Genomic DNA, 13,007 nt, shown 5'->3' on the forward strand with positions numbered 1-13,007 from the left:
CCCTTCTCCTCTTGCCCTCAATCATTCCCAGCATCAGGGTCTTCTCCAATGAGTCAGTTCTTCATATCAGGTGGCCAAAATATTGTAGCTTCAGCTTTAGCACCAGTCCTTCCAGTGAATATTCAGAGTTGATTTCCTTTAGGATTAACTGGTTTGATCTCCTTGCAGTCCAAGGGACTCTCAAGTCTTCTCTAGGACCACAATTCGAAAGCATCAATTCTTGGGCACTCAGCCTTCTTTATGGTCCAACTCTCACATCTGTACATGGCTACTAGAAAGACAAGAGCTTCAACTATATAGACCTTTGTTGACAAAGTGATGTTTTCACTTCTTAATACACTGTCTCAGTTTGTCATAGTTTTCCTTCCAAGGAACTAGTGTCTTCTAATTTCATGGCTGCAGTCACTGTCCACAGTGATTTTGGAGAAGAAAATAAAACCTGTCACTGCTTCCACTTATTCCCCTTCTATTTGCCATGAAGTGATGAGACAGGAGGCCATGATCTTAGTTTTCTGAATGTTGAGTTTTCAGCCAGCTTTTTCACTATTATCTTTCACCCTCATCTTTGCTTTCTGCCATTAGAATGGTATCATCTGCATATCTGAGGTTGTTAATATTTTCTCCTGGCAATCTTGAATCCAGCTTATGATTCATCCAGCCCAGAATTTCACATGATGTACTCTACATAGAAGTTAAATAACAGGGTGACAATATACAGCCTTGACCTACTCCTTTCCCAGTTTTGAACCAGCCAGTTATTCCCTGTCCAGTTCTAACTGTTGCTTCTTGACCTACATACAGGTTTCTCAGGAGACAGGCAAGGTGGGCTGTTATTCCCACCTCTTTAAAAATTTTCCACAGATTGTTGTGATCCATACAGTCAATGACTTTTACGTAGTCAATGAAGCAGAAGAAGGTGTTTCTCTGGAATTCCCTTGCTTTCCCTATGATCCAGTGTTTGTTGGAAGTTTTATCTCTGGTTCCTTTGCCTTTTCTAAATTCAGCTTGTACATATGGAAGTCCTCATTTCACATACTGTTGAGCCTAGCTTAAAGGATCTTGAGCATTACCTTGCTAGCATGCAAAATGAGCACAACTGTATGGTAGTTTGAACATTCTTTGGCATTGTTCTTCTTTGGGATTGGAATAAAAACTGATCTTTTCCAGTTCTGTGGCCACACTAGGCCACAGTAGGCCTTACTCTGATGCAAATAAGGAGCCACTACAGGACTGTGAGCAGAATTAAGTCTTCTGGTTGATTTTTAAAAGATCACTCTGGCTTTTAAGGTGAGGACCATAGTAGAAGCTGCAAGGCTATCCTAGAGGCCATTATAATACTGAGGGAGAGGTCATGTTATTTAATCCCCAGAGTTTGTGTCATTTAATCCTCAGGACTAAATGGATGAGATGATGATTCTTATTGTTTTTACATGAAGACTCATATCTTTTCATGGATGAGGAAACTAAGGCCATAAAAAAGATAACTGCCAGGTCACACATCTACTAGAAAGCAGAGTTGGTTTAAACCTGGAGTCTGTCCAACATCAAAGAGTGATATCTGGAGTCAGACCAACCTGGACTTCACTATATGAAAGCACTTCATGAATAACTGCATATAATATAGGACATAATTATTTCCAGAGTTCATGATTTTAGATTAATCATACATTATTTTTGACTCACAACCTTTTAAATAAATCATATTTCTTTTTAAATACTTCTTGGATGCTATAGATCTAAATTTCTAGGTTTTATTCTTGATTCACTTATTGAAGAAATAAACCCAGATTTTCAAATATTAGTTTGATATTAGTTTGATTCAAATAAACGTCAGGACCCGGAGATTTATTTACTCTAGCCCTAGAAATGAGAAGCACACGATTATGTTCCTATGCCCCTATAGAGTCTCAGATTGTGTTCTTTAAAATTCACTTTACTGCTTGAGTGCTGATTCCTCTTTGTAAAATCTGCTGACTGACAGGTACCTTCCCAAGTTCAAATCCTACCTGGCACTCTGGTAAAGCTGTCTTTTGTAATATTACTGGTAAGAAAGATAGTCAGACAGAAAGGTTTACTAATGAAATGTTTCCACTCTTCTTCAGCTTCCCTGGTGGCTCAGATGGTAAAGAATCCACCTGCAATGTGGGAGACCTGGGTTCGATCCCTGGGTGGGGAAGATCCCCTGGAGAAGGGAACCGCTACCTGCTCCAGTATGCTTGCCTGGAGAATTCCAGGGACAAAGGAGCCTGGCAAGTGTCAGTCCATGGGTCACAAAGAGTCGGATACAACTGAGCAACTCTCACTCACTTTCAGTGACAAATTGGGTGACTCCTGCAACTCAACATAAAACATAAACGACATGAACATAGTTCATGCAAATTTGATCCCTAGTCACTTGCTGTTGAGTTTTTAAACCAGCCACATTGGCTCAGGTTTACAGGTAAATAATGTTGAGAAGTTCAAATTGGGTCTGGGATGTGTCTGTGTATATATGAACAATCAATATATGGGTTGCACTGGGTCTTAGTTGCAGCATGTGGGATCTAGTTCCCTAACAAGAGATTGAACCCGGGCCCCCTGCATTGGGAGCACAGGGTCCTAGCCACTGGATCACCAGGGGACTCCCAAGAATTTAAATCAATCAGCCACAGACATTTTTTTGTAATTACTGAGTATTCCCTAAGTACGATCTTCCCTGAGTACGATCTTAGGCCCTGGGGATTCAGTGTTGAGAATAAAAAAGCCAGGACCCCTGCCCTCATTAAGCCTACAATTCTGAAGGGGAACCTAACAATAAATATTGGGTTGACTGAAAAAAAATCATTTGGGTTTTCTGTAAGATCTTATGGAAAACCCTGAACAAATTTTTGGCCAACCCAATATATAATTGGAAGTATTAGGGGCACCGCCATGAAGTAATAGGGAGGATACAGGACTGCTCTTAACATGGACCAAACCCAGCATGATGGGAAAAGGATGTTCAGGGAAGCCTGCCTACAGAAGTGATGCTTCAGCTCCACTGAAGACAACAGAGCAAGAAGAAGCACAAACAGGTGGAGGAGGAGAGGACTGTTCAAATAAAGAAAAGAATCTGTGTAAGGGCTTGATACAGGAGTGAATCCAATGGCTTAGGGGGAAAAAAGAGTGAGAAGTCTGAAGTGCTTTCTGAAAACCAGGATAGACAAGGGGGTTCCATGGTGTAATGGTGAGCACTCTGGACTCTGAATCTAGCGATCCGAGTTCAAATCTCCGTGGGACCTTTCTGCCTCGTTGGATGAAAACTGGGATAGAGCGGGGACTGCAGGAGGTGGAGCTGGAGACTGGCAGGGGCCAGGTCAGGTCAGGCTAAAAGTTTAGATTTAACTCTAAGAGCAAAGAGAAGCCACTAGGGGGGATTTTGGCCATGGAGTGACACATCTAGTTCTCATTTTTTAAAGGTCAGTCCAACCACTCTGTGAAGAATAAATCAGAAGAGAGAACAGGAATGGAGAGCACTTAGGAGCGTACCTAATCACCCAGAGGAGAGGCTGTGGGATATGGATGGAGCCACATGGGGGCAGGATGGTGGACAAAGGTGACAGATTCAAGTCAGTAGGGACTGTGTAGGGGGGACAAGCAAGAAGAAGCAATGATGAGCCCTCACTTTCCAGCTGGGTGGTTGTAAGGGCCACTCACCAAGATGGGAGACATGTAGCAGCGCTTCTTCACCCCAGCTATGGATCTATGCCAAGTACCCTTTAGGGGTGAAGGAAAGTCAGAGTGAACATCTATTTCAGCACCACTTCTCTCTACCAGCCTGAATTGTTGCTTATAAAAGATTTTATTTCACTGACCTCTTCTTACTGAAGGTTTAAGAAGAGTGTCATCCTTACAGAAGAAGAGAGACAAATGTCTTTTGAGGAGAGCAGGGGAAAGTTCTGAAAAGAGGAGAGTTCTGAAGACAGAACTTACCAAAGCAGTCTGAGCACTGGGTGCAGTGCAAGAGGAGAACAGGGTGCAGCTGTAATTTATAATCAGAAATATGTATTTGGTCTTCATCCCCATTTCTGGCATAGAGTTCTAAAACCCTTGTAATTTCCTGAGTGAGGAGAGCAATCAAGGTGTCTTTTGTTATGTAAACAAGGTGACTTTCCTAAATTACCTAAAAATGTGTTGCCAGCATGGCTGGCCAACCAAGTGATGAAAAGGTTGGAACTTCCAGCCCCATCTCCTGACCATTGGGGAGGGAAGAGGGGCTGGAGATTGAGTTCAATCACCAATGGCCAATGAATTAAGTCAATTATGACTATGTAATGAAGCCACCATAAAAACCCCAAAAGGATGGGCTTTGGAGAGCTGCCATGATGGTGGACACATGGAGATTTGGGTAGCATGGTGCACTTGGAGAGAGTATGGCTGTCCCTTGCCCTTTCTTCATGTCTTGCCCTATGCATCTTTTTCCTTCTGACTGTTCCTGAGTTATATTCTTTAATAACAAATCAGTAATCTAGTAAGTAAAATGTTTCTCTGAGTTTTATGAGCCACTCTAGCAAAGTAAGGAAACCCAAGGAGGAAGAGGTTATGGGTATCTCTAATCTATAGCCAGTTGGTCAGAAGTACAGGCAACAACCAGGGCTTGCAACTGACATCTGAAATTGGGGTCTGGTGGAGTGATTTAGTAATGAGACTGAGCCCTTAGCCTGTAAAATGTGAATCCATCTCCAGGTTGATAGTGTCAGATTTGAACTGAACTGACAACAGACTGGTGTCCTGAGAACTGCTTGGTGCTGTGTGAGAAACCCCCTCAACACCCAAGCTGAAATAGGGTGCTCAGAATACCAAAAGAGATAGAAACTGGAGTAGACCTCAAGAGGAATGCAACTGAGCCAAAGGCGGTACACAGGGAAGAACATTCTGATTACAACTTTGCTGAGATCTGACAGTGTTCTAATTGTAACTTTTGTTTTCCTTCCTTGGTATGGGTGATGTACCTATTGATTACACAATAAAGATAACAGGGGAAGGAAGGGAGGACTGCTTTTCTCATTCAAATATCTTTTTAAAGCCTTCTTCCTGGTTCCAAACACCCAAAAGGGAATATAGAATTTGCAGTTAAAGGGAAGTTGTTTCTGAACATGATTAAATGCTCTTCATCATCCTTTCACACAAAAGCTTGCAAATACCAAGTTATCTGATTATACAATCAAATCATTTCTACTTTTAAATTATATCCTAGGTTATATAATATACTAATCATGATCAAATATTTTGCAATACTACAAAGGAATCTGAACAATCAGTTGGAACTTCCTATTCAATTTCTAATGGGTTTCCCAGGTGTCTCAGTGGTAAAAGAATCTGCCTGTCAATGCAGGAGATGCAGGTTCGATCCCAGGGATGGGAAGATTCCCTGGAGGAAGAAATGGCAACCCACTCCAGAATTCTTGCCCGGAGAATCCCATGGACAGAGAAACCTGTCAGGCTATAGTCCATAGGGTCGCAAAGTCAGACACAGCTGAAGTGACTGAGCACACACACATTCAATTTCTAAATATATACCCTAGTAGCTCTCAAATGTGGAACCCAGACCAGAAGCATTAATGTCTCTTGGGATTTTGTTAGATTGCAAATACATGGGTCCCACTATAAACCTACTGAATCAGAAATTCAGGACTGGGAGGGGCTAGCAGTCAGTTTAACAAGGTCTCAACATGATTCTGATATATGCTAATGTTTGAGAACCACTGTTTTAATACAGTTCTTCCCAACCTTTTCACATCTCACGCAAACATAGAAAGTGATGGTATCTGTACAATACCCCCATGTTAAGAAGATGAAGCTGCTAGTGACCTGAAGTCACCAGTCCCAGCCCTGTTCAGTACTGTGACTTGAGCAGCTCACTATAACCCTCTCACAGGCCCACCAGCAGGGCAACTCTGACTTAGAGAAACTCACATCAGTGCAAAAGGAGATACAGATGAATGATCTCTGTGGCTTCATTCCTTATAACTTTTGAAAATCAGGACTCGCCTGGATACCTATCAGCAGAGAAGAATGGAGAAACCATGGTATGTTTGTGCAATGGAATGCCATTCACAGTTACAATGAATTCACTAGAGCTACAGGTTTTAACACGGAGGAATCTCAAAACCATCATGTTAAGCCAAAAAAGCAGGTTACTAAAAAATGCATAGAGTTCTATAATGTTTATTATTAAACTTTATATATTTGATAATGTTTATTATTATTTATATTTAATGTTTGCAACATGCTGAATAACATTGGGTATTGTGTGTGGCATGTCTGTGTGAAGTAAAATCATAAGGACATGTAGAGGGATGATCTGTGTTAGTCACTCAGTCGTGTCTGTTTGCGACCCATGGACTATAGCCCACCATGTTCCTCTGTCCATTATAAACAGGCCAGAATACTGGAGTGGGCCATCATTCCCTCAGGGGATCTTCCAAGCCAGGGATCGAACCTGGGTCTCCAGCATTGCAGGCATATTCTTCACTGTCTGAGCCACCAGGGAAGCCTAGAGGGATGAGAAGCAGCATAGTCAGGGCAGGGCTTAGCTCTGGAAAATGATGATAAAAGGAAAGCAGATCAGGGATGTATATTAATAAGGCCTCAACAATTTTAATTCTTAAAAAAAATCTAAAGACAATATAACAGCAAGTTAAATTTGACATGAGGGGGAATGGGTACCCTAGTGTTTTTTAATATTAATTTTCATACTTTTCTGTATATATGAAATTGTTCATTCAAAACTTGATAACAGGACTTCCCTGGTGGTTCAGTGGTTAAAACACCATGCTTCCACTGCAGGGGGAATGGGTTAAATCCCTGGTTTGGGAACTAAGATTCTACATAACTCATGGTGTGGCAAAAAAAAAAAAAAATTAATAAGGAAAACAAAATCAGTTGGAATCTGCTATGAAATTACCTCAGTTTTAAGGCCAACTCTGATAACAGATCTTTGGTATTGGGCAGATTATTTTTCTCTCTTGGGCCCTCAGTTTCCTCATTTTGCAAAATAGAGAAGGTTGAATTCATCCTCTGTGATCTATTTTTGTCCTCAAAGAGAAAATCCCCAGCCCATTGCCATTTCAGTCTCCACACATAGACTGCAACCTCCTTAGATCTTGGTCACCGTCCAGCTGTCCGCCCTAATAGTCCCCTGTTTACAATGGCCCCACAACTGGGATGGGCAGTAATAACATATCACAAAGCGGGAAGCAGAGAACCTGTGTTCTAAGATGTATTTTTAAGGCAAAAAGAATAAAAATAAAACCAAAAAATTCTGGCCTACAGACAAGCTGTGTGAGATTTAGAAAATGACCTTGAATTTGTAAGCAACCTTTCCTTGAAGGAGAATCTTATCCGTAAGCATGGATTTCACCAAGTGGAAGATGATTTTGAATCAACATTACAGTGACAATTCACTGCTTTATCCCTAGTCTTTTTTTTTTTTAAGGTGGTGTAATGTGTTTTATTTTTTAATTAATTTTTATTGTAGTATAATTGTTTTAAAATGTTGTGTTAGTTTCTCCTGTAGAGCAAAGTGAATTATCTATACATATATCCCCTCTTTTTTGGATTTCCTTCCCATTTAGGTCACCATAAAACACTAAGGCGAGTTCTCTGTTCTATACAGTAGGTTCTCATTAGATGTCTGTTTTACACATAGTAGTGTATATATGTCAATCCCAATCTCCCAATTCATCCAATGCCCTCTTTCCCCCCTGGTATCCATACATCCTTTCTATAGGTCTTATCCCTATTCTTTGGGTATCACTTCCACCTCATTATCCCCCACTTTGATATCAAATATGACTCAACACAACTAACTAGATAACTTTTTCCACAAAGGAAAACTTAGCTTCTCATTTTCCATGGATTCTTTTGAACTTCCTTCAAGTCATGCCTTTGAAGAGCAATTCCTTTTCCAAATAGGTTTTTTAATTGATACTTTAAATGTGATCAACATTGTAGTAACATGGACACCATAATATTGATGAAATATGCCTACAAAGAAGGATCAATTTTAACTAATTTATTATTTACTATAAAAGATTTCAAATACATAAAAAGTATACCCACCACCAAGATGTGTCATATCTTTTTCAGTTCAGTTCAGTTCAGTCGCTCAGTCATGTCTGACTCTTTGCGACCCCATGAATCGCAGCACGCCAGGCCTCCACGTCCATCACCAACTCCTGGAGTATACTCTAACTCATGTCCATCGAGTCAGCGATGTCATACAGCCATCTCATCCTCTGTCGTCCCCTTATCCTCCTGCCCCCAATCCCTCCCAGCATCAGGGTTTTTTCCAATGAGTCAACTCTTCACATGAGGTGGGCAAAGTATTGGAGTTTCAGCTTCAGCATCAGTCCTTCCAATGAACATCCAGGACTGATCTCCTTTAGGATGGACTGGTTGGATCTCCTTGCAGTCCAAGGGACTCTCAAGAGTCTTCTCCAACACCACAGTTCAAAAGCATCAATTTTTTGGTGCTCAGCTTTCTTCACAGTCCAGCTCTCACATCCATACATGACCACTGGAAAAACCATAGCCTTGACTAGACGGACCTTTGTTGGCAAAGTAATGTCTCTGCTTTTTAATATGCTGTCTAGGTTGGTCATAACTTTCCTTCCAAGGAGTAAGCGTCTTTTAATTTCATGGCTGCAGTCACCATCTGCAGTGATTTTGGAGCCCAAAAAAATAAAGTCAGCCACTGCTTCCACTGTTTCCCCGTCTATTTGCCATGAAGTGATGGGACCAGATGCATATCTTTTTAAGTTTTGCTAATTTGCATATCCAAATCAGCAGGCCAGGTTGAAATCACATTTTCCTCTTTGGGGTTTGTGACACCAAATCACATGTTTGAGGGTTTCAGGCCCCTTTTGAAGCATCTGTTCCATGTGATATGGTAGGACACATAACTAATGTTGACTAACTAGTAATATGAGGCAAAAACAAGCAAATCTGATTTTAGCTGTAGGATGTAATAGTCTTATGAAATTATCTCTTGGCCTCAGTTTCCTAATCTATGATATGAAAAAGTTGGACTTCGTAAGGTCCCTCCAATCTCTGAAACCCACTGGTTCCATGGAATGACCAAACAAATCTGGCCTTGTATATACAGTCTCAGTCTTAAGTTTTCAAACTTTTTGGCTGAACAATGAAAATTTCAGTAACGAATCATGTAGACTATAGCTAGAGCCAATGCAGTGTGTATACATATTTACTTATACAAAATGTATATATTTCAGATGGGAAAAATATACACTGCTCAGTTATCATGCAAAAGATTCCCCAGTCTCTATTACATGATAGCATATATTAAGGCTTACTGAATTAATTAATAGGATAAATTATTAAGCTTGTATTATAACAGGGACTATGTTAGGTACTTATGACAACTTCTCATTAATCCTTACAGCAGCTCTGAGAGGCAGATGCTACCCATCTAATATACTACCTATCTGATCACAGTACTATCAAATACCAGTCAGGATTCTAAGTCTGTTTTAGTCCATTTCGATGACAATACTAATACCCCAAAGATAGACATGTGCTTGGTAAATAAGCTTTTTAAGAACTTCACCTTGTATTTCATTCTAGCAACTTCTAACCTCCATTCAACATTGACCTACAACTTAATATTTCTTACTCAAGTACTTCCCTGACATCTTCTATTATTCACTGTTATGAGGATATGCCTCTCTGGTGATGAAAAGCAAAACTAAAATAATGGAGCCTAGAACAAGAATTAGTCATTGGGACTCACCCAAACCCTATTTTCACGGAGATAAATACAGTTGACTTTTACTACCTTATGGGTGATTGACTTTGTGAATTACCTGTGGTACCTATTTTGTCTTCACCAAGCTTCTTAATATATTCTATTATGTATGCTAACTTCATAACTTTCTTTGACAGGACTAGTAGTCTGGTCAGAAAATGTAGACAATAATGTGCCCTGGATTACAGCAAAACATTTGACAGAGGCTTTCATACCCAAATGAAGTAAACGGAGAAATATGGATTGAATGTTAGGACAACTAGTAATTGGATTAACAGCTATACTCAGACTAAGAAAAGAATCTCAACCTGGACAAAGAATCATGCTGCAGGGTTCTGTCCTTGACCTTTTTCTATTCCCAAATATTACCAGTGGCTTTGACGAACAGACAAGGTCCTAAAATATGAAAATGACAAAAAATTGAGTGGGATAATAAATGGATTATATAAGCCAAAATAGATTTGACAGGGTGAAGAGATGAGTCAAGTCAAAACGAATTGAAATTTAAGAGAGAGAAGTTTAAGATCCAAAAAAATAAACTTCTTAAGTACAGGATGATTTTTAAAAATGGTTTGGCAGCTACCATAAAAGAGACATAGGAACTTTGGTTGACAGTAAATTCAGTATGAATCCACAAGATGACTACCCAAAAGCTGGGGCCACCCTTAGCAATAAAAGAAATAAGCCATTTCTGCAATAACAGAATATAAGAAAAGTATCTCATAGAAGTAAAACTATAGGCTTGCTTTTCTTGGCTCTGGTAATTTACTTCCATCTTGCACGTGGATTTTGATGTTGAATCTTAAAGATACAAAGTGGTGTTGGAACTTGAAAATGTGGACAACATGGACATTCAGTTTCTCAACAGGAAGAGTCCCATGTCAGATGAAGAGACATTTTGAAAAGTAATAATAATTACTTTCAAAGATCTGTTTAGGCTGGAGGAAAGAAGGATATGAAAGCTATCGTTAATACTCTGAAGGACCCAGAGAGGTCAAATGAGAATTAGGAGGTTCAAAGAAAACCAATTGTAAGTTGACATAACAAGGAAATTTACATACAGGATGATGAGATTGTTAGTTTCCTCATGCTAGATAGACTGAGAAGGCTATTGGTGGGATACTGTACAGGGGAACCCATCAGTGAGAGTCATCTCAGTGAATCTTGGAACCCTCATGAAAATATGAAGGGAAATGAATTAACAATCTACAAGTTGCCTGAAAAAAAAAAAGACTGTTAAAGACACTCTTGTTATCAATAGTCTCAGCAAGATACAGTTTGAAATTTAAATCTGATACCCACCCACTTCCCAAATACATCATATATACACATACATAAAGAAAATATGATTCTTATCAAAATGGAATGAACAACAAAGTCTCACAAGACCAGGTTCTACTATTTGGAATTTGTAATAATTCAGAGGGGAACAGAATCAAAATTTGCCATCTCTAAGCCACTCTCTAGGGGAAAACATGTTTGCAAAGAAAACTGTTAGTGTAAACAAGACTTTGGTAGGAAAGCATGACTTACATCTAAAGTCAAGAAAACACACCATTAAAAATGGTTTATGATTTCTGTACAAATAAATCTTTCCAATTTCTTAATGATCCATTCTTCACCTCAAGTCAGGTTGGACTTATCTGTTGAAAGTACTTTATACTTTTTAGCCGCACTTATGCTGAATACCGTACAAAGCTGAAAATAACAATTTTTATAATGCTAAAAAAACCCAGCTATCATGTGAACTGGGCATTTCCCAAGTTTAAATTAAGCCCCATTAATTTAGTTTATTATGAGGCTTTTTTTGATGATATGTGACTTGGAGTTCTTCTTATCTTACAGATAAGCAAGAAATGATGATAGACCCTTATTAACCGAAACAAAGTAATTATAATCTAGAGAGAGATAAAAGTGAGTATTATAAACAGTCTGAAACTTACAATTAAAGGATCCAACCAAAGCAAGAGAGATCACAGACAAACTGGCCATAAATTATAGAAACTGTGAGTCTGCACACAGGACCGAAAGCTGTTCAAAAGCATGACTGGCGGGGCCGCGTGGTAATGCCACATGTACTTGCATAAGACCCTGCACTTAGGGAGGCCTTGAGCTCAAAATGGCTGCACACTTGCTTGAATGCTCTGCTGTCAATGTCTTGAAAGCCGTAAAATTTTTTATTTCAGCTGATTTACAATATTGTGTAAGCTCCAGGTGCAGAGCAAAGTGCTTCAGTTAACACCTATATTTTTTCAGATTCTTTTCCAGTAGAGGCTATTTATAAGATATCAAGTATAGTTCCTATGCTATACAGTAAAGTCTTAATAATTTTTTAACACTGGGCCCTACAGACTATGTTGGTGGTCCTGGAGATTGGTACCTCACAGCGAATACAAAAGGCTGAAAGCAAATGAAATGCATATGCACCGGCAAAATCTAAAAATAACTCCCTTTATTAATGAGCACCAAGATCCTGTAATCAAGACACAGCCTGTTGGTTAAAGTTATAAAGAATTACTTTGCTTGTTGAATGTGTAAACCAAAGCTAATTCACAAATCTGCTAATTGTTTTTCTCTGCTGCAGATGTGAGCGGCCAAGCAGTGGAACTTGAATATTCAAAAGTAATCAGCCACCACTTCAAACACCATCAAGAAGTCATGTATCACTTTCAGAAGGCGCGGAATTTGGGTCCATTTTTACTGGAGTTCCAGAAGGAGTGATGAAGCAAGTATGAATTTTAAGACAACAAATAAAACTTCATTTCACTACTGAAATTAGAAGTAGCAAAGAATCCTGTAGCACTTCAACCTTTCTCAGTACTTTCTGGATTGTGAATTGCCAAAGCTACATGAGAATGAAGGAATTCTGAACTTTTGCTCAAATTACATGTTCCTTGATGTGGGTTGTAAAGCTCCTTTCACCAGTGAAAAACATACACCTTGAATCCACATTTACAGAAAGAGTTACCAAAACGTTAAAAGATCAGAAGCAAAATCTTGTGCATATCACTTATCTTCTCTACTTCAAAATCTAATTCATTTCCAGACACATAAATCTATAAATGAAGTGTTCAGGGAAAAAGTCACAATGAAGTATCAAATGTGAAACCCATCTTAGTTTTAACTCACCAAAATTTTCCCTATTTGATTTCAAGTTCATAAGTAGAGTCTATATAACCCTAGAGAAGGTGTTTAACAGTACCCTAGATTTATATAACAA

At 39.2% G+C, this 13,007-nt stretch overlaps 1 protein-coding gene and 1 non-coding gene across 5 annotated transcripts in view; one reads left to right on the top strand and one right to left on the bottom strand.

Moving 5' to 3' along the window:
* The window catches only part of GRM8 (glutamate metabotropic receptor 8), an 850,596-nt gene that overhangs the window by 635,391 nt on the left and 202,198 nt on the right, over positions 1-13,007 (bottom strand). The window lies entirely within an intron of this gene.
* Positions 3,189-3,260, top strand: TRNAQ-CUG. The gene has a single exon. It is a non-coding gene; the product is annotated as a tRNA-Gln (tRNA).

The sequence above is a fragment of the Cervus canadensis genome, chromosome 3, assembly GCF_019320065.1.
Source record: "Cervus canadensis isolate Bull #8, Minnesota chromosome 3, ASM1932006v1, whole genome shotgun sequence".
In the NCBI taxonomy this organism is placed as follows: Eukaryota; Metazoa; Chordata; class Mammalia; order Artiodactyla; family Cervidae; genus Cervus; species Cervus canadensis.